This window comes from Rattus norvegicus, chromosome 10, assembly GCF_021556685.1.
Source record: "Rattus norvegicus strain SHRSP/BbbUtx chromosome 10, alternate assembly SHRSP_T2T, whole genome shotgun sequence".
In the NCBI taxonomy this organism is placed as follows: domain Eukaryota; kingdom Metazoa; phylum Chordata; class Mammalia; order Rodentia; family Muridae; genus Rattus; species Rattus norvegicus.
The window spans coordinates 51,639,161-51,661,564 of record NC_141543.1 but is presented as its reverse complement, the minus strand read 5'-3'; the positions used below and the strand labels follow the sequence as shown (position 1 = coordinate 51,661,564).

Here is a 22,404-nt window from a genome sequence, read left to right as displayed (position 1 = left end):
TCCTCTCGAGTCTGAGGAAGTGGGGTTTCTGAGGCGGCCACTGCTCAAGAGCCTGTGGCTGCAATCTTCAGCACAGTAATAGAAATTCCCCAAGACTGCTACCCTGTGTGCAGAGTGCAGCCTGCAGGGGAGAGTCTGAAGCTACCCTCCCTTGATGGAGGAGGAAACTGCTATTCAGAGATGCCAAAGGCTTGCTCAGAGCTAGACAGCCTGTAAGAGTCAGAGCATGTGGCTTTAGAGACAGTGTCATTAAGGTCATTCAGCCTCTCTAGCTCGGTTCTGGGTCGTCCTGAGAAGTTGGTGCCATTAGAACACTTTAAAGACCAGGAAACTGAGGCTCCAAGAACTAGAGATTTGGTTTGGGGTCAGGCAGGTAGGAGAAGAAGTAGACATGTGACTTGGATGGACAGGATGCTCCCATTCAGGCCCTGGGTAACCCCACCTCCTGAACTCCATGGCTAAAGTCCCCAAAGCATCTGATTGCAGTCCTGGGAGTTGTGCCAGGGGAAGTGAGAACAGTTCAAAGTGGTCAGCACCACTGCTGCCTGAGCCACACCCATGGAGGGTGCCCTCCCCGTGCCTCTGTATAGCCCATCCACCAGTTCTGGAGGCCAGCTTGGCTAGCTGTGACAGGACAGCTAATAAGACAGGACAAGAATGAGGGACCCACAAATGAGAGCAGCAACTCCAGACAGTAATCACCGTTACCATTCTCAAAAGGGGGGGCCTTTACTCAGGCTAGCACAGGTTCTACACATCAGGGTTAGCTTAGTGGGTGGTCTGAGGACCCCTATATGCTCCTTAGAGCACCCTGATGGCCTCTCTGGAGACGCATGGGAATGGCAGGCCACTCTCACAGGGCCACCATCACCTTGTCTGTGAGGCACTAACTCTGTCTTTGAGAACCGGCTGAGGTAGCCATGAGGACTGACCATCATGCACACTGGTCACAGAGCAGGAGGCAGAGCATGCAGCGCACTTGGAAAATCAACCCTGGAATTCCTTGGGTATAATCTTAGGTCCCCACTACCCCTCTCTGAGCCTGTCTTCCTGTCTGCTGATGATTTCTCTCAGGGCTCTTACAGAGAAGGAGTCTGAGTCTTGCAGTCCCCATCACTGCACTGGGCACCTCTGAATGACCTCAGCTCCTATCTACTCTCAGGGTTCTGGAGTAGCTACAAGCCAGACCTGGCAGAGGCCCAGGTACAGCAATGGACATCTGGGACTGGCTACTTAGGCCCACAACCTAGCTGTTCCTGTCCACACAGCGAGAGAGGGCAGAAAGCCTCTGGAGATGGCTCTACCTACCTCATGGAGAGGTTCCAACCACTCCCCAATCTACACTAAACCCAAATGCTCTTTTCCTCTCTGTCTAGCTCACAACTTTTACTCCAAGCTCTATTGCTTGGCCATAGTAAGATCTCCAGCAGGCCACTGTACCTCTCCGGCCTCTGTTTCCCCACGTGTAACAAGCCACAATTGGGCATGATTGTAGTGAGGACCACCAGGTTCATAAGGAGGTTAGTGTTGAGCCTGGCATAGAGAAATGTCACCATCTTTATGCCAACTGCCATCATTTCTGCCTACATACTTTGCTGTAGGCTTAACAGGGTGTAAAAAGTTTCTGGAGAAACAGATGGGCATTTTCTGAGAGTTCGCCCTTGACAACACATGCTCCTGTAGCACATGCCTCTCGCCCTTGCAGGGCCATCCTTCCCAGAACGCCCACAGCCTGCCTACTGTCTTCACTTTTCCCACCCTTAGCTTCCAGCCAAGCTTCTGGTGTGGACTCCTTTGTGGACTTCTTAGCCACCAACAAAGTGAAGGCACACCAGGGCCTCCCTGAAGGTTTGCAAAACAATAATCCAGAGCCTTGCCCCCAGATACCAAACAAACTGAAGCCTGAAAAGAGCAATATGAGCCAGGCACGTGCCTTTCCTAGCACTCACGATGCAGACAGATGGATCTCTCAGAGTTTGAGGCCAGCCTGGTCTACAGAGTGAGTTCCAGGACAGCCAGGGCTACACAAAGCAACCCTATCTCAAAAACCAGAAAGAAAGAAAGAGAGAGAAAGAGAGAGAGAAAGAGAGAGAGAGAAGGGAAGGCAAGGCAGGAAGGGAAGGAAAGAAGGAAGGAAGGAAGGACGAAAAGAAAGAAGGAAAGAGTAAGCAGTGTGAGGCAGATATTGAACTTTTACAGACATTTACAGGCAAGGAAACCAGGTTATAGGGAACCAGCCTAGATACTGGAGATCTGGAGTAGATTAATGGCCTGGACCTCAGTCCTTTCTCTACCCCAACACAATAAACAGAACAGCAAAAGCCATCACAAGTCGTTAGCAGTGCTCACACCAAGGATGACTCTGAGCTTAAGGAAACCACATTTCAGGGATCATAGGTTTAAGTGAAGCCCCAAGAGAACCATCTCTGACTAAGGCCTGGTCGCTCAAAGAGAGTAGAGACAGACCCAGAATGTAAACTGTACACCCCTGGCCACGGTGGCCTCAATCTGTGAAGTGAGAACTGAAGAACTTGGAGATTCAGGCCCAGTGCCCTGAGCAGAACAATACCCAGCAGTCAGTTGTGAAACAACAAGGTAGAGCCCCTCCAGCCTTTGCCCACCAGATCCCATCACCCCCAATAGGCACTATAGTACTTGAGTTAGATTAATGACCAGCAGGCAGTGCTGGGTCCATAACAAGGACATGGGAGCAAAGGGAAGAAGTTGAACAAAGAAGGAAGCCACTAAGGCTAAGACCCATGCAATACAAGGTGCCCTCAGGAAGAGCCTGAGTCCCAGGAGAGGTCATATGAAACATTCAGGGAGATGCCAAGGATGGACAGAGTTAAGCAAGGCTAGGCCTGGGAACCATGGGAACAATCTGTGAGCCCTGAACCTGGGCTCTGAGGATTGGACCCTTCGATCCTGGCTAAAGAGCACACCCGAGGCCTCAGAAAAATCCTCCGAGCCTCTGGGAGCTGTGGCCTCATAGGCATAGGAATGGAGCCCTGGTATCTTGTAGGGTTGTGTGATGTAGGTGTAACGTCAGCACACAGGAACTTCTAGAGCCATGGTTCTCAGCCTTCCTAAGGCTGCGACCCTTTAATACAGTTCCTCATGTTGTGGTCACCCCCAACCATAAAATTATTTTTTGTTGCTACTTCATAGCTGGAATTTGGCTACTTTTATAAATCATAACGTAAAATATGTGTCCTTTTTTGTTTGTTTTCCTTTTTTTGTTTTGTTTTGTTTTGTTTTTCAAGACAGGGTTTGTCTGTGTAGCCTTGGCTATCCTGAACTCTCTCTGTAAACCAGTCTAGCCTTGAACTCAGAGGTCTACCTGCCTCTGCCTCCCAAGTGCTGGGATTAAATGTATCCACCACCACCACTCTCAGTCCTGTGACCTTAGGCCTCTTGCAAAAGGGTCTTTTACCCGACCCCACAAAGGGGGTCACAATCCACAGGTTGAGAACCAATGTTCTAGACAGTTCAAGTTTCTGCTCTGTAGGCTTCTGAGCCCAGAAGACCAGGATACAGCTGGGGTAGAGGTAGGGTGAGTGGGAAAGCCTGGAGGTGGGGGAGAAGAGGTGAGGGCTTGCAAAGAAGATACAAGAGACAACAGAGACTCATGGACTTGGGGTTAGAGGCCTGGTCCCAAAGGAACAGTTCTATCTAGGTAGTGTGCTACCTGTGGGGGTAGACGTTACATAGGGTCAAACATCCAGGGGATGGTGTTCCACTGGGACCCTTGTGCCTTGGATTTATAAGCACTGTCCACACTGCCTCCTCCTCCTTCTGTAGCTGTCTGTGCATACAGGACCCCACCCTCCCAAGCTTCTAAGTTCAGACACCCCACCATCAAGCCCTCCACCTAGCTTCATCTACAGCTATGTGCACTGCTTAATGCCTGCCCCATGAGGAATCTGTTCCCGTCTGCACTGCCTAGCTAAGGCCCCCCCTTCTGAGCTCGCTGATCTAGGATCCCCTGTTTGAGGCTACTGGGTTGTGAGGACAGCGTGGCTCTGTGACCATCCTCCCACCTCACACATCAGCACCCCGAGGCTGATGAGAGACAGGTGGCTTGGAGTCCCTCCAGATCCAGGCTATTGCAGTGTCCTGGGGGAGGAGGCTCCTGTCAGCTCTCATGCCTAACAAGCTGAAAGAGGGTAGGGACCAGCTAAGCTGTACTCCCCCAAAGCAGCTGCAGCTGAAGGTGGAGCCTAGAGAGAAAAGCCCTGTGGGGCATTGGTCTGTCTGTCATCTCCTTGGCATGCCATTACAGCAGCCAGACAAGACTTCCCTGTAGAGCCCAGGCCAGATGATCTGGCACTACCCAGTGCACACATGCTGACACACAGGCAAAGATGATGACCCAGTCTGTAGCCCTACAGAGAATGGCTCTCCTGCTCTGTCCTTGCTTTGCCTTAACTGGGTCAACATCAATCAGTCTGCCACACCCTCTTCTCTCTGACACCCTTCAGCTCCTTCCCTGATTTAATGATCTCCACTCCCATGGAGGCCCTAGTCATTGTCCCCTGGACACACAAGTTCTGTAGAGCAGAACTGTTTGTCACCCAGTGTCCTAGGTGATAGACTCTCAATGGTCACCCCTGGAAAGATTCATTCCTAAGCAGTCTAGAGAGAGTCCAGTGGCAAAAGAGAACCCTGGATATAGCAGTAGATTTAGAAAGCCAGAGAGGATAAGGTCCTGTGGACAAAAGAGTGAGAATCCATCTATAGGAAAGGGCTGAGAAGATCAAATGAGCAGCTGTAGCCTTGACCAGCGAGCTCTCCTTTGATATTCTCAGAAAACCAAACCATCCACAAAGTCTGAGGCTTTACCGGGAAGGCTTGGGCCCAGGATCTGGAGGGGGCGCAGGTATCAGGGGCGAGATTAGAAATGGTCAACGGGGGGTTGGGGATTTAGCTCAGTGGTAGAGCGCTTGCCTAGCAAACGCAAGGCCCTGGGTTCGGTCCCCAGCTCTGAAAAAAAGAACCAAAAAAAAAAAAAAAAAAAAAAGAAATGGTCAACAGGTTCAATAATGGGCTGGGGAGATGAGGGCTCAGGATGGGTCCTGGCAGGTGCAGAAGTGTCTGTGTGGCTGGACGGCGGTCCCACAGGAGACTGCAACTGTACATAGGGGCTTTGTATCCTTTGGCTCTTGTTCTCCTGAAGTCACGGGGGTCTTGAGTAGCAGTCAACTAATAATTTCTTTGGCTCTCAGCAGTACTCTAAGAGCCCTCCAGAGCTAGGCCCTCTCCTAGGAACACAGGTGCTACCACAGCCCTTGTGAAGCCAGGATCCAAGGTATTCACCTTCGAGCCTTCTGTGTTCAGCACTACCCTCTCGGAGGCTTTCACTGGGTCATAGAAATCTGTGAAAATGGCTGCTTCTCCACAGGACCTGGGATCCTTAAAACCAAATGGAGGGGTGAATGGATCTGTGGATGGATGGATGGATGGATGGATGGATGGATGGATGGATGGATGGTGGTCAGGTGTGCATGTTTGTATGTATGTATATTTTATGTATGTATGTATGTATGTATGTATGTATGTATGTATGTATGTATTGTGTATATGGTTAGGGAAGGACCTGGGATCCTTAAAGCCAATGGAGGGATGAATGAATCTGTGGATGGATAGATGGATGGGTGGATGGGTAGGGGTCAAGTGTGTATATGTAGGTGTGTATGTATGTATGTTCATATGTGCATGTAGGCATGTATATAAGGAGGGGGTGAGTAGGTGGATGGATGGGTTGGGATCAGATGTGTAAATTTGTATATATGTATGTGTGGGGGAGAGAGTGGGTACAGATAGATGGATGGGTGGATGGATGGAGGTCAGGTGGGTATATGTATGTATGTGCATGTATGCATGTATGTATCTGAGTAGGGAGTTAGGGTAGGTAGACGGATGGATGGATGGATGGATGGATGGATGGATGGATGGATGGATGACCAACAACTCAGTTGTCTCCTAAGTACCAGATTCTTAAACTATACATTGTGATCCCATATGGTAACTCAAGGTAGGGTCCCAAAAAATGGCAATGGTAAGTATTCTGAACATGCAATGATCAGAACTCAATTCCAAGTCAGTGTGTTGTGACTCCCAGGTATTCATGCAGTCTTGGTTCTGAACAGCTCATGCTGACACAACACCAAGCCACACAGCACCAACAAAACACATGTATGTTATGAACATCCGTGTCTCTAATGCACGCACAGTGTTCTGCTCTTACAGAAACAGGAGAAAACAAAGGCTTTAAATATCTTCTTACTATATTTCTCAGCATATAATTATTATATCTTGGGATGGTAGTTTGAATGAGAAATGCCTCCAGCAACTCACGTTCGAATGTGAGGCTCCCAGCTGATGGCTCTGTTTGGCGAGGTTATGGAACTTTGAGTAGGCAGAGCCTTGCAGGAAAACATATTCTATTGAGGTGAGCTTGTGGGCTTTACGGTTTCACCCTGCTTCTGGTTCTCTCTCACACAGCTTCCTGCTGTGTGCCATGATGTGCCTTCCCCACCATTGTGGACTCTAGCCCTCTACAAATGGAAGCTAAAATGAACTTTTCCTTAAAGCTGCTTTCAGTCACAGAATTCTGTCATAGCAGCAGAAAGGTAACTAATACAGATTATACTCTCTTTGATTTTGAAAGTTGTCACCAGGCAGGGCTGTAGAGATGGCCTGGCACTTAAAGAGAACTTGCTATTTTTATACAGAGCAGGGGTTCAGTTTCCAGCCCCAAAATGGTGGCTTACAACTGTCTGCAACTTCAGTTCCGAGGGATCTACTGCCCTGTTCTGACCTCGGAAGGATATCAGCTACACATATGGTATACAGAGACACATGCAGGCAAAACACTCAAACATGTGAAATAAAAATAAGTAAACCTTTTTTTTAAAAAAAATTGCTGCCAGACATGGTAGTGCACACCTTTAATCCCTGTGCTCAGGAGGTAGAAACAGATGGATTTCTGTGATTTGAAGGCTAACCTGGTCTAGTAGGAGTTCCAGGCCAGGGCTGCACAGTGAGACCCTGTTACAAATTTAAAACATTGAATTTTGTATTTTAAAAAGTTAAAATGAATTTTGGCTTGAGATCAGAGCAGAATTTTCAACCATCCCTGAAATGACCCTAAACACACTCATGCCATTTTGTACCCTGTATTTATGCAAGAAGCCATTCTCAACACTGACATTTATAAAATCAAAATATCTATCAACTCTGAAAAATGTTGTATATCTCTGTGACCTAGAGTCTCCAACATTCAGCTAGGATTTCATTATTTTTGTAAAAATAAGCATGTTCATCTCATTAGCATGCAAATTTTCCTTAATCTTTATTAAATGATGAAATCTCTTCATGATTTACTACTAATAACTGCTTAGCCATCTGGTATACCTCTATACCCAGGGTCACATAAAAATGTCTCGGGTAAAAGTGACCCCAGGTGGGAGGGTTGTAGAAACCCTGTCCATAAGCAGGCATGGCATTCCAGGGCATCATATATCTGTAAACAAATTCTTGAAACGCCTGCCGTGCCCATCTTCCATAGCCACTGAGTCTAGGAGCACAGCTGTTAAGGCCAAATCGTTCCCAGGATGAGGAGCATTTGGAGAAGTCGCTGTCAGCCGTGTGAAAGTAGTTACAGGAGGCACTCTGAGAAACTTACATAAGGCCTTGACCTCAACCATGGCCTGCCCCAGGATCCCAGCCCTGAAGGGCCCAAGAAATGGTCTGTCTGTCCCCCAACCTGATCCAGAGCAAGGACGAAGCTGACAGAACCAGCCCACATTCAGAAGTTGAAACCACAGAGGGATGAGAAGCCTCAGATCACACAGGCTGCGTATGATCCCCAACAGTGTGTCCTCTCTTTGAAGCCTTAGTTTCTCTACCTATGAAATGGTCCTCTACCATCTAGAATCTTATTAAAACAGCTATAAGGTGTGGCCAAGCGCTTCTCTGGAACTATCAGTGTGAAAGGGAGATTTTGCCCTATTTTTTAGAGTACAGAATTGAGGTGTAGAGAAATGACACCGCTAGCCTCAAGTCACACAGAAAGGGGACAGCCCCCACTTAAATCTAGGCCAATACAGCTTATGGTGCTTATGGCCAGCATCACTACTCCCAGCCAAGCAGGATGTCTAATATCTTGGGAGAAGATCTCGGGTCAGGCACCTCTCACCAGCCCACAGCATTCTTCAGACTTCTCTTCATGGCTTTTGGATGTTAACTGACAGCTGGATTGGCCATCTGCCTCCCCAGCCTCATCCCTAGCCTGTCTGGGATACTGAGCATTAAATGAGATAACATCTGCAAGCATTGAGCGCAGTGCCCAGCACCAGCAGATCTGGTAACTGTCATTTCATGGTTATCTTTAGATGCCAAATCTCAGGGAGACGTCACACCACTTCTCAAGAAACACTGGCACCATGTGCATGATAACCCCCCCAAAATCCCGATAATAGCCTGGAGTGTGAGGAAGGACCAAGGAAGGACACTGGCGTCATCAATTCAGCACGTCTCCACAGGGATATGCCTGGTGGTGGGCAAGGAGATAGCTTGGGCCACGAGTCCAGTGGCAGTTAGAGAAAGCCAGGTGTTACGGACATCAATCTTGGGCACTGGGCACACAGAACAGAGGAGGAGGCAGGCTGGTCGCCGCACAGCCTCACTGCACCTTGGTTTTGGAATCTGCAAAGGAGTAGCAGCTCCCTGTCCTTTGCGTCAGCTGTGAAGACCCAGAGAATGAGAAAAGAGACATGGTGGAAGTGGGAGGAGCTAACCACCTGGCTTTTTGACCAACCAGTGGGGTAGGATGAAGATTTGAGAACACCCTCCCCAAAGGAGCTAACTCTGAGCATGAGCCACAGGAAGGTACCATCCTGAGTGACGTCTAAACCAAGGGAAGTGAAAGCCCTTGCTGCCAAAAGCTGAGCTATCAAATGGGGCATCAGGTGGCTGTGGTATGCTCAAGCTCTGCTGAGGTGGCTCTGCACTGGTGTGACACCAGGTGGGCTCTCAAAATCACAAAGAAATATTCCCTCCAACCTAGCGGAGTCATTCCCAGAACCTGTTTAGAGGACCCAGGCTCAGTGACAGCGAGGGTTGGATGGAGACCTAAGAACTTAATACATCAGAACTAGGAAGCTAACTAAGCATGAATTCAGGCTCTTGCCTGAAATACCAGGCAAATCTCAAAACCATCTTGCCACAGTAATATTTCAGGGCTGGAGAGATGGCTCAGCAGTTAAGAGCACTGGCTGCTATTCCAAAGGACCCAGGTTCAATTCCCAGCACCCCACAACTCTCTGTGGCTCCAGTTCCAGAAGATCTGATACACACAACAGGCAAAACACCAATGCACATAAAATTAAAAATTAAAAAAAGAGGGGTTGGGGATTTAGCTCAGTGGTAGAGCGCTTGCCTAGCAAGCACAAGGCCCTGGGTTCAGTCCGCAGCTCCGGAAAAAAAAATTAAAAAAAGAAAGTAACATCACCCATACCCTTTCATGTGCCCAGGCTATGTATGAATTCAGATTGCTCAAAACCACTCCAGAAAGAGAGGACCACTCCTGTCTCTGTGCTCCCAAAGGGAGACTGGACAGAATGACAGCCATCTGCCAAAGGCTCACACATGGGAACTAGCAAAAAACAAAACAGAACCCTCACGCCATGTGCTTCCAAAGGATACTGCCCAAAAGTCCATCTTTTCTTTCTTTTTAAATGGTGGTGGCGGTGGCTGTGGTGTGCACTCACATGCGTGTATCGTGACACACATGTAGAGGTCAAAGGACAAATTTCAGTCACCACTTTTGTCCTTCCATCTTTAAATGGGTTCTTAGCATTGAGCTTACATGGTAAGTGCCTCGTGGGCCAATCCATTTTGTTGACCTGGTTTTTTGTGTTTTAAGATTTTATTTTTCTGGTGCTGGAGTTATATAGATCAGTGGCAAGAGGACTTTCTACCATGCATGAGGCCCTAGGTTCCATCCCTAGTTAAGGAAAGAGAAAGAGAGAAAGAGAGGGAGAGAGAAAGAGTTCTAATAACAAAAAAAATTCATATCACAAAAGCTTAGCTTGCACAAAATTATTAAAAAGAATCTATTCATACTCAGACTCTGTATATAAGTTATAGTTGAAAAAAACGCACTTGGATTTCATGTGTAGGCGTGGATCCCCTCTCCAAGATATCTTATCGCACATATTCCAAAACCTGAAAAACACTTCTGAAATTCAGTGCAGGTTGGAGTTCATCATTCTAGATAAGAGGCTCAGCAATATTATTTCAACCCCCAACACAGCACCACCTGAACCAGTTCAGGGCTTGTGCTCCCTACTATTCACTTCTGCCTTTTCCTGGGCCTCATCCCTGATGCAGCGGAAGAGCAGATATGTGGGCACAGTTGCTCATTGCTCTAAGGCTCCCATTTTATAGAGGCAGACTCTAGAGCATAGGTTCATGTAAAGGCCCCCAGAACTCCCAATCGCCATCACTCCCCTGTCCCCTAAGTCTATTCCATATCAACCTCTACCTATTTAGAGTGTTTTGGTCCAGCAGGAGGCATCTGGGTCAGGAGAGGACAGAGCCCGGTAGTGTGGGTCTGAGCGTTTGCTACAAGGTTAAGTTCAGTAACCCAACTGGTTATGGCTGAGCTGGCCGTGCCCAGTCCAGCTCACACTTAGCAAAGCAGAAAGAGGGGATGGTGGATATGTTCGGTCTTGCGGGCTAGGGGCCTGGGCCACTGTGGGATTGCCACATTGGCTCCTGGGGACTCACCCAGTGGTCCTCAGGTTTCCTAGGGCCCAGGGAAAATCCTGGCTGCTTTGACCAAACAGGTGTTACCGACAGCTTGAGACCCAGCAGGTGAGGTGTTGGCATGGCCAAACCTCCTGCCGCACAACGGAGGGGTGACAGAGGAGAGGAAGCCACCCTGCCCTGCCCCAACCACAGAGCCAAGTACAAAGGACAGGAAACAATGATCTCTTGAGAGAAAGGAAGCGTTGGTGCCCATTTCATAAGAGGGAAGACTGAGGCTTGGCATATAAGAACGTTCGCAATCATTAGGGCTTCTCCTGGAATCAGGGCATCATACAATTTCTAAAAAGGGTCTTCCTTCACATCAAACTAGGATTCAGGAATAGGAGAGGCCCAAGCAAGTGGTGGACAAACCAGAAGCAGGGTTCCCAGTAGCGGTGTCCCACCCCAGGCAGAGGACTAACCCTGTCTGAAGACCATAAAGGATCCAGTGGCCCTTACTCTAGAAGGTCAAGAAAAAGGCAGACAGCAAAGCCGGGACCTCCCCACTTTAAGAAAAATAAGAAAAAGGAGTGGGCACTTCCCCCTTCAGATCCAAGGAAGGAGGGAGGGAGGGGGTTAGCTAGGCCTTAGACCACATGGAAGCTAGGGGGTTAAATGACTAAAAGAGCGCTGAGCTATTGGGGGAATTAAAGCACACATCCCCCCAGGCACCGCACATCCTTTGAACCTGAATTATGGGAATCCAGAGGGTCTAAACCCCATGGGGTCTCAGAAAGGACCTAGAACCTCTCTTGGGGTTAAGCTGCTCCAATTCTGCAATCCCAGGTTCCCTGCCTCAGACTGGTAAAACTTCACAAAGAACCCATGATGTGTGAACTCAATGGCTTTGCAAGTTCAAAGGCTCCACAACCGGGATCCACAGACTCGGTGACTCAGCCCTCATCTTGGAGACAGGAATGGAGCCCTGGGCTCAGTGGGCACTGGGCACCACATGGCCAGGATCCTGAAGCAGGGAACCAAGGGATGCATGGGTGGGGGAAGGGGAGAGGAACGGAGAGAACAGCTACACTTACACAAGCACTGAGGAAGACAGTCACCCAGAGAGCACGAAGAATTTTGGGGGGAGTGAGAGAAGGCAGAGCTGAGAAGGGATTCATTTTCTACTCTTACTATTTAATTGTACCATGCAACACTCCCATAATTAAAGACTGCAATAATTAACAAAGGAATATGACCAAGTCCATGACTCCTCCTCTGCTTGTCTATTTTATCTTCCCAACCCTGAGAGATATCAGCCCCATGGGGGTCCCCCACAAGGGAGGGCTTGTGTACATCTACGGCCCCAGCCTCTCGGCACAGGGCCTTGCACGTGCGCGCGCCCAAAGCTATTTGTTGAACGTATAAACGATGCTAAAATTTGACATCCTCGGGGCCTGCGTCATAGCACTTGACAAGTCAAGACCTCTAGGATTCTCTGAGAAGGGAAAGGATGGGAGAGAAGGAAAAGAAGCCCAGAGCTGGGAAATGAGAAGGAGTGACCTCCAGGTGACCAGGTCACCCTGAACTTGCCCCAGCCCTCCCAGGTCCATTTCTACCAAGTTGAAATGGAACCTCCCCCTCCTACTAGAGACTCTAGAGCCTCAGGGGCCAACAATGCTTCTGCCTTCCATGTGACCTCACCAGGCCATGCCAAGCCCCCACAGGCTTCCACATCCTCTCCCAGGCCTGAGTGGAAGGCTGGCCTTGGCCTGGAACCAGAAGCCCAGAGGCAGAGGTCGGGGCAGGGGGGTGGTGCGGCTGCCGCCACCCAGAACGCCAGCTGCTGGCGGTGATTTATTTTTGCTTTAAGTGCTGAAGAATTGCAGGGCTGGAGCAGCCAGCTTCGGGGGGCCTGAGCTGCAGCTGGAAGGAGGAGGAGGTAGGCAGGGGTGAGGGCATGCCTCTGGCCTGGGCCCCATACCTTCTCTAGCCGTCTCCACTGCCCTCTCAGACTTACTGGCCCACATAGCCCAGCACCCCAGCTTCCATTCACCCCACCCCCACCCCACCGCCAAGTCTCCACACAGCTAAAAAGAGGCCAGAGGGCAGAGATACCAAACTCACTTCTAAAGGGCTATGAGACCCTCCTCTGGCCTCAGGGGACCCACTCCCATAATGGGGATGCCACGTCACCCCTACCAGAGAGGAGAATTGTCCAAGGCTCCAGTCCAACCTTGACTTGGTCCCTCCCTGTCTCCAGGTGACTCTCAGAAGATAGGACCCCAAACCCCTTCTATCCAGACACCAGAAGCCATGGAGACTACCAGGAGAGAAGAGGGAGGCCACGCACTGACCACAAGAAAATGTCATGTTTTCCTCCCAACAGGACAAGCCTAAGTTGTTGAGTACAAATGTGAAGAACTAAAATATGTGTAAAACATGGAGGTCGTGTTCAAAGGACTGGAATGGGAAAGTAAGAAGCACAGCCCAAACTCCAGTGGCCAGTGGGGGTTGGTGTACCCACGCCACCTCTCAAGGCCAGGCTGGATAAGAAGGCAGGCAGATGGCAAGACCCACCACCTAGGAGAATGGCCAGGAGCCAAAAGTCACTTCGGCTGGCCTCTGTGTGCTAACCCCCTGCAGCTGGGGTGGGGCTGTCCCAAGATGGGGGCAGCCAGGCTCAGACAGGAGACTGTGTGAACAGAAAGGCTGACTCCAGCCAGACTGGTCCAGACTCGACTCTTCCTGCTCAGCCACAGGATGCCAGGGTAAGGCTTCAGAGCATAGCCCCGGCTCCCAGCTCAGGCTCAACACAGGAACTAGGCTGGTTCTTCCAGAGACTCCATAGTCTCACCTACAGATGTGCACAGTGGCCCCTACAGGATAAACATAGTGTGTCAGGAGGCACACGGCTGAAAGCACACACCCACCCGCTGTACGTACAGAGCACCCGCTGTCTGACGCCTATTGTCACAGGCCCAAGGGGCACAGCTATGGGTTTATAGCCCAAGACAATGAAGAAAATCGAAGCAGGAGCAGATGGCACTAGGTTCTACGTCAAGAAAGCCGTGATATGGAGGGCAAGGGGTATGGTGTGAGGGGTTGTGGGGAGGGGCTACAGGGAAGAAGTGGCATTTGGGCAGCACAGGAAGGTGGAAAGGAAAGGGTCATAGACAGACCTGGGAAGAAGTGGTCCAGATAAGGGAATGATACAGGCATAGGTCCTGCTGGAGCACAGGCCCGCCATGTTGAAAGCAGAACAAGGAGGTCAGGGAGAGAAGCAGAAGCAAGAACACACAGTGAGGAAGGCCAGACTGAAACCACGGGAGCGCTGCCACCCAGAGCAGGTCAAGCACACAGTAGGTGCCTGAGCAGCAATGGCCTGTCACTCCATACCTTTTACTGTTTGTCCTCTAGCCATCCCCAAGGCCGAGTTCTTCCAAGAGACTGGGCCACAGGTGAGGAATAGAGGGGACCCTTCAGCTTGGAGGGGATATTAGGGAGCTTCCAAGCCAGACCCACAAGGCCACATCCACCATCAAGAAGCAGTTGATACCCAGCAAGAACAAAGCTGCCCCTGGGGCAGCTGAGAAAGGCATCCCTGTGCCTGCTGGCTGGCTCGTGGAGCCGTGTTTGATACACTAGGCCTGAAGGCTACGGAGGGTGCAGGGCCAGGATCTCTGAGGTCCCCACAGCCCCATACCACCTCTATAGTTGTCACCTCAGCAGTCAAGTAGGAAAAGGTGAGCTTTAGGACATCTCTGTGGGTGAGAATGGGCACCCAGGACAGCCCAGAGTAGGAGGTCAGCATCTGAGGCCACCTCCATGGAAACCCACTTCTCTCTAAACAGTTTGCCTTGCAGCCAAAGGAAGACTGGACTGCACTGTGATTCCCAAGGCTTGGCACCAAAAGTCCACAGTTCTCCTTCATGGGGTCCCCTCTGAAGACTCCCAGTTTTGCTGAGCCTACAATACCCTTATAGGCCTGTTTAAAGGCTCTCTTTCCCTTCTCCATTCTGGGTATCCCAGAGCTTCCAGGTTTCAGTCCCAGAAACTGAGGCCAGGAGAAGCACCTGTGCGTTTCTTGCTCCACCAACATCCCCCATTTGCCCTCAAACCAAATCTTCCCTACACGGGGACTTTCTGAACAGTCTTTTACTGTTTCTGTATGCTGGACACTCTGGAGCTCACACCCACTACAGCTCTGGCCACATCACAAGACGGCTGCCACTGAAGCCTCAGGGAGCATTTGTGGAACACTACCTCCATGCCAGGTCTTCATCAGGTCCCAAGGAAGCAACTTCCTGGGAGATAGGGAGGTAGGCAGGCAGGCCCTAGGGCTTAGTGGGAACTGCCTGGGGATAGAGACTGCCCTCAGTAAATGTATCTGTGAGTGGCAGAAAGGTGCAGCCTGTCCCTGGGCGGGCCCTAGGCTCTCAGTCAGAAGCACACAGGCTACACAGAAGTTCCAACACCTCCTGGCCTCCATTCCCATCCATATAAAGGAGACAATTCAAGCTTCTGCACTGGCAAGCCATTAACAAATTAAATTAGCTGGCCCAGCTCTGGGCCCTCAACTCCTTCCTGGGGCCAGTTCCTCTGGAAAAGCCCCTTCGTCACCACAGCTCCTCTGAAGCCTGAAGCCCAGTCCCAGACAGCTCCCTCATTCTTGCTTTATCTACTATTTTCCCTGCTGTCTGCCCCTTACCCTCTGCTTCCCAGCAACCCTCCCGAGACATCGGCTCAGCCTCCCCACTCCTGCTGCCCATGAGCTGCCCCTTGTCTGCCTCTTTTCAGTGTCAGTCCCTGGCAAGGCTCCAAAGACAGTCCACACGGGAGGGGTAGCTTTGCCCATGTTTCACTCACAGCAAAGCCCTGGACAAGGCCCAGCCACAAGGCCCAGCTACATCTGTTGCAGGAAGGGTCTTGTCCAGAGTGGGAATCAGGAGCAGGGAGTGTTGAGCAAACCTCACAGTATACTAGCAGACCCCGCCTGGGGGCTGGCAAGGACCACAGGGATTGCTGACAGTGATGACGCAGTCACTTCCACAATAGCTTTGTGCCAAGGCCTTTGGGTGCCATGACTGGTCATATCGACTATGGCCCCAGGCACCGGAGGCCTGGCTGAGCCAGAGGAAACTGTCTGCAGGCTGTACTGGCCCCAGTGTCGCAGAGCCTAGAGTTGCCACTGTGGCCAGGGTTGTCACCATTATTGCTGCCATGTTAGTTCACAGCTAAAAGGCCATTCAGTACTGCCTGGTCCTGCCTAGAGCAGAGCAGAGAGAAACACAGGAGTCCTGGTATGAAAGCTTCTGATTTGGGGAAAGTGGGGAGGCCTTCTGTTTTGACCTAACATGTTGCATGGCTCTGGAAGCACCTGCCGCAGATACCTCTCCCAACACAGCACAGACTCCTAATCCTACCTCCACTAGTCACACATCGACAGAGGACCTTACCTGGAGAACCCAGTGACAGAGTACTCATCCATTACCCCATGGTGCCCACCCAGCCCAGGACAAAAGAGAACAGTTAAGGCTTGAAGTACACAAATGCCAGTCCCGTATCAACACTGCATTTACGCATATAGCAGTAGCTCAATGGAGAAGAAGGTCCTGCTCTGTTGTCTAGCACACCAGAACTACCTACCTTGTCCCTAAGGTTGCCTAAGCCTCTCCCTGTTCCCAGCTGAGGCCGGTCTGGTGGGCCACATGCCCACAACTGTACATTTATTCTCACAAGTGGCTCAACCTATCCAGGTCACCTATTATGATAGAGACCCTTGTGTCTCCTGACTAATTGGAGGGACCCCTTGAGCACAGCGGATGATTTCGCTGAGAAGTCTCTTTGGGGTTCCCCTACAGGCCCTGAAGGGGCTCTCCTGGGAATACAGAGGAAGGAATTTTCAAGGAGGAGCCTGGTATTCCAATCTGCCTCCCCTCCCTGCACTTCTCCTGTTCATGGGTAGATTTTGGTGAGGGGTCCCAAATCAGCCACCCGGTGTAGTGCCAGGCTGGAGTCTAGTGAGGTGGGACAGCAGCCAGGGCGGGATTTCGCTTATCTCTCAGAGCGTTTGAAGGCTGGAAGCCTAAGCCTTGTGGGTTCCCACCTTGGAGGAGGAGGCAACTGATCTCAGCGGCAAGTGGGCACCGAGGCCATCCAGAGAGCTGAAGCCTCTAACCAGTGCTCAGGAGGTGGATGCCAAGGCCAGAAAGTCCCTAGATCTTTACTGCCAGCTTCAGGCTTGGGTACAGGTAGTAAGGAAGAAACTAGAAAGGGCCAAAGACAACGTCACACTCTGGGGATGGCCAGAAGGGCCGCCCCAATCCCACTAGGTCTATGCAGTAGGGTGGCAGAACCTCCTAGAACTGGAGGCCTTCACCGAAGTGACACTTTCCTGTGAGCTCTAAGGTATTCACAGGACATGTGCACAAATTAAGGCAGGGGCCGAGTCTACGAGTCTACGGCCTCGGCTCTCCCGCTTTCCCCAAAGGCTCTTCAGAAGCTCTCCGTCCCAGCCGTCTCACGGTTCCTCACAGGACACCAGAATAGACTTGTGCGCCTAGGAGAGACCCTCTGCCCTGAGCCCCTTTGGGTTTCTCAAGACCAAATCTAAGAAGCAAAAGGTGTCCTGGACTTGCAGGCTAGATGGATGGTTAAGAACCACCTCCAGAATATTTTTACTCCATTACAGCACAGGCGGTGGGAAAGAAATGACTCCAAAGATCCCAGGTCTTAGCAGGGAGCATTCTCAGGTCGCTAGCTGAACCTGTGCACTCACTCTGTACCTCATCTTCATCACAGGTCTCTCGGGTAAGGTCACGCCTAGGACCAATGCTGCGCGCAAAAGTGGCTCCGCCCGCTGCCTTACGAGCCCCCTCAATCCAGCCGGCTGAGGGGGATCAAGAGCTCCTCAAAGTTTCCAAGAGCCGCCCCCCGCCCTCGCAACACACACATACACACTGGGAAAGAGGTTAGCCCGGAGCAAACTTCCCTGGTGGCTGTAGCCTGAAATATGGCAGGGGAAGAAAAGCTCTCTGTCAGCATTTCATCTGGTGGTTCACCACGGGAAAGGAGAAAAAGGAACGGAAGGAGCCTTTCTGCCTCACCTTCCCTGTTGCTGCACCACCCCTCGCTCACCCGGGGCGGGAAGCTGTCTGATGGGAACAGGGGCCGGGCGGGTGGGCCGTGCGCCCGCGGCCGCGCTCTTACCTCGGTCAGTGGCCGGGGCGCGGCGCGTCCCGCGTCCTCCAAGCTCCGCGCGGCCGTTCCGGGTCCCGGCCGCCGCTGCGCTGGCTGCATTGCCACCGTTGCCGCCGCCGCCTCAGCGCAGCCCCTGGGAGCGCTCCACGCCGAGGGGCGCGTCGCTCCCGGGCGCTGGGTGCCACCAGCCAGCCATGGGTCGGGGGCGCACGCCCAGACGGCGCCCCCAGCCACTCGGCTCTCGCTCCGGGCTTGCCGCTGGCTTCTGTCGCTCAGTCCCGCGACAAGAACCGCCGACCCACCCCCTCCCCCGCCGCAGTTATCTGATCCCGGGCAGGGCCGGGCGCGCTCCCCAGAGCCGGGTGTGGGTGTCCTGCACCTCCCAGCGGGCTTCGATCGTACAGGGCACCCTCCCCCGGCGACCGTTCCCAGGGAGGCGGTGGCAGCGCAGTCGCGGCGTGGCCCAGGGAAGACAGGGAACGAGGAATGGAGGGCGAGGAGGCGGCGGGAGGCAGAAGCTTCTGCGCGCACCCAGCTCCGCGCCCCGCTGCCACAGTAGCCCAGCTCGGTAACTCCTCCAACTCTCCGCCAAAAGCACGCCCGCCCTGCGCCGCGGCGCCGCTGATCCCGCCCACCACCGCCCTGGCCTGGCCCGGTGGCCCCTCTTGGCCCCAGCTGCCCCCCACACGCACCAGCCACTTGCGCACTGGAGCGCGCGCGCGCGAACACATACGCGCGCACGCGCGTGGCACACACACACACACACACACACACACACACATCTTCCCGGGGACACGCGCACACACAGGTGCATGGCGAGCATATATATACTCAGACTACAGGCAGACGAGGGAATCTGGACAGGCTGCACACGGCAGGATACCGAGCAAGCTCAGGCAACACCTGCACAAAATGCATGAGATGAGGAGCGCGGTGGCTAAGGTGCACAGGTGCAGTCACAGTCACACAGGCACATACGGGATGGGATCAGTCAACACATCCACACAGGCTTGCTTCTGAGCTCACATATTCATTCCCCTTACACACCAAGCACGGGGTCACAGGCACACTCCACCCTCTTTAATATCATATCGCTTCTTCCCATCTTGTGTTGCATTTAGCTTTTATCTCTTGCTTTTTCTGTGCTCCTCCTTCTGGCTTCTCTGCTGATTTAATTCCATGTGACTCCCCTCCCCTTGCCCACTCTTGTCTGGAAGGCACCCTTGGTACTCTCCTCTCCCAGTCTCCTGGAGCCTATTGTCTGGACCTCGAGTCTCTGCCTCCTGCAGAGCCTAGACCTTTCAGCCTGGCAGCCGATTAGCCTAGCTGGCCTCAGGGAAATCCCATTTTATCATAGGGCTGACCCCCAGCTCAACCCTAACACTGAAGAATCTGGCTGAGAAGGCAGGTCTACAGGCAGAACACAAGCTTCATAAAACTGCCCAGCGCCCTGGTCTCCAGCTCCTCCATAATGTGAAATATAATTAGGCATTTGAATAGCAGAGACACTAGATACAGGCTCCTAGCCAAGAAGCATGGCTTTCTGGCCACCCAGATGCCCAGGCTCTGGAAGCTTCTTCAGAGCACTGCAGAACCCACCAGCCCAACTCCAGGGAGCCAACTCCTCATCCAGGCCCCAGAGTCTCCAAAAAGCTCGCTTGCCTCGGGTTATGCTTATCTGACCTCTACCACCAAGTAACCCTCCGTGCAAGCCACATCAGCACTCAGTCTCTGGATTCCCTGTGGGACATTATGGGGCTCAGTGAGTTATGGGAATGGTGAAGGTTGAATGAGATGAGTATATGTACAGTAGCTGAGTAGCTGGTGGGTCTTGGGTGCTTGAGCGATCTATGCCGTCCTCTGTGCTAAGGACTTAGCTAGAGTTACTCTACTGCCATTATGATCCTCTGGGAGGTCATATGATCCATGGACCCACTTTACAGATAAAGACATGGAGGTCCATCGAGATAGTTGCTTATCTAGTCGCACGATGGTAGAAGAGGGGGTGTCTCAGAACCAAGTGTGTCCTTCAGTTGGCCATGCCTTCCTGTCTAGTTACTGTTGAAGACCACAATACAGAGAAAATGGGTATCCCCAGGGACTCCATTCCCAGGTCCCCATTCCCCAGGTCTGCCTTGGACAGGCACATGATGTCCTGATTACTATCTTCTGAATGAACAAGGAGGAAAATACCGGGGATACCCCTGGTCCACCCTACCCAGTCCTGGTGTCCGGAGAAGAGAAGCCAAAGGCAGAAGTAAGGGAAAATTTCCCCTGCCTACAAGCTTCTTTATTCTCTCAGGAAGAGCAAATCCAAGTTGCACTTGAGGGGCTACACCAGAAACTCCAAAGAGCTCACAGCATGCTGGTAGACAAGAAAATGGACAGAACACTATAGATCTCCATTGGGTCTAGGATCTTAAACATCTCCAGTAATGAGTTCAAGGGGGTCTTAGGGTGGAGCATACACACACATATGCATACATATACACACATGCACATTTACATATAGGCACATATACACATATGCACATATACACACATGCACATATACATGCGTGTACATATACACACATGCACATATACATACATATACACACATGCACATTTACATATAGGCACATATACACACATGCACATATATACACGTGCACATTTACATATGGGCGAGTATACAGCCCCCCTCAGCTGTTTATCTGGGCAAGGGCCTCAGAGGACTGTATAAAGCTGGGGTGGGGGACTTCCCCCACCCTGTTATCAGCCACACTTCACAGATAGGACAATTGTCTTGTCCAAGGTCATCTAACAAAACCACCAGAGAAATGGCCCAATCCCCCACAAGCACTGCACTCTAGACTTCCCATCCCGCCCTCCAGCTTACAAGCAGGAACCAACTTCATTTCCTAATCAAAACTCACATCTCTTTCTAGGATATCATGAGTCTTCTACCAGGCTCATCGTCTTGGCCTCCTCATGGAGAGCACACCCATGGTCAAGTTTCAGTGACAGAGGACAGAGGACAGCCACACAGGAGTACTCCCTCTAAGCAGGGCTCCAGGTATGGACAGGACATGGTGGATTAAGACATCCTGCCTCTCTCCAGAGCTGAGGGGGGGTGTTTTAGGACGTGCCCAGTCTCAGCACAATTGTTTCCAGCACAGCGCCCAAGGACACATTTCTCACTAAAGTCCCACTTTCTTCTCTGTAAAGTATGGGGTGGCCACAACCACAGAAAATCAATTCCTGCCTTGCACGGCATAGAGATGAGTTGTCCTGCCACACGCATACATTCCCATAGGACCTGTGTGGCTGTCCCTCCATCTGAGAGAATCCTCCTAGACAAGGCTATAACTGGGGCCCCGTCCATTCTCTCAGCCAAAAGCCTGTGTACCCATACAGTCCCAGACTGGGGCACCCAGAGGAAGCCATCAGCTTATTTGGAAACCCTTCCTTGTCATGAGGACAGCAAGAACAGCAAAGGCATTCAGAGAAACTCCCTAAAGGCTTCAGTATCCTGTCTCCGTAGGTAGCAGTCTGAAATGCCGGCCTCTCTGCCTAGCAGCTGGCAGCAGTTCTGACAACCAGCTCCTGTGAAAACCAAAAGGTCCTTCCTCGGAGTCTTTGTTGGCCTGGCAGCACCTGGTGCTCCTCAAGAACACCTTCTCCAAGGATAGGATTTCTTCTGCCTCTCCTAGATTTTGGCCTAGCCTCTGCCCTCCACATGCTCCAGTCTCCTTTCCAGACATACTGGCCTGCCACCAACTCAATCCTTCCCTAGCCACCCACTCCCCTTTCAGGCAGGAGTGTTGTTTCTCTCATTGCTTTTCCTTCAGTGCATCTCAAGACTCCCCTGGGAAAGACCACCCCTAAGCCATCCTACTTTCCCTTTCTTGCTTTGCCTTTCCCCCAGGAGTCTGGCTTCTTGTTCATCTCCATGATTGTCACCGGTTCCATGAGACCAGAGACAGGTCCTTGTGTGCAGACCAGGGCAGGCACCTGGGCATGAGGGCATGTCTTCAGAGCAAGCATGAGGAGAACGGTGGAGAATTCCATCATTCTCCTATTCAGCCCAGTGCTCATGGACACATTTAAATAATCTGCATGGTCATGGGACCATGTGTGTGTGTGCGTGCATGTGCATGTGTGTAACCATCTGGGAAACAATTCTAGCCTCCTACTCCAATGCTCGTCCTGACTCTGATCAATACCCCATCTAAGGAGTCAGAAAGAACTGTGCCCATGGGCATCAGGATAAGCATTTGTGGTAGAAACCATGGGCAGGAAGTCAAGAGGCACAGGGGGCATTCTGCCTGAGCCCTGTCCACAGCCTAGGCAATCAGTCAAGAGGAAAGAGGCCTATCACTCAGGCTATGAGCCACAGAGTAGAGCCCAGGCCCAAGAGCTGTGACCTTAAACTGGCCTCTTTCTTCAGCGCTGTTTGTCCCAAGA

General features: G+C 51.5%; 1 protein-coding gene across 1 annotated transcript in view; it reads right to left on the bottom strand.

Annotated features, from left to right (window-relative positions):
• Positions 1-18,240, bottom strand: part of Kcnj12 (potassium inwardly-rectifying channel, subfamily J, member 12) — a 48,743-nt gene extending 30,503 nt beyond the window's left edge. Inside the window, 1 exon segment of the mRNA NM_053981.2 lies at positions 17,965-18,240. The gene's annotated coding sequence lies outside the window, so the exon portion shown is untranslated.
• Between the last annotated feature and the right edge of the window lie 4,164 nt (positions 18,241-22,404).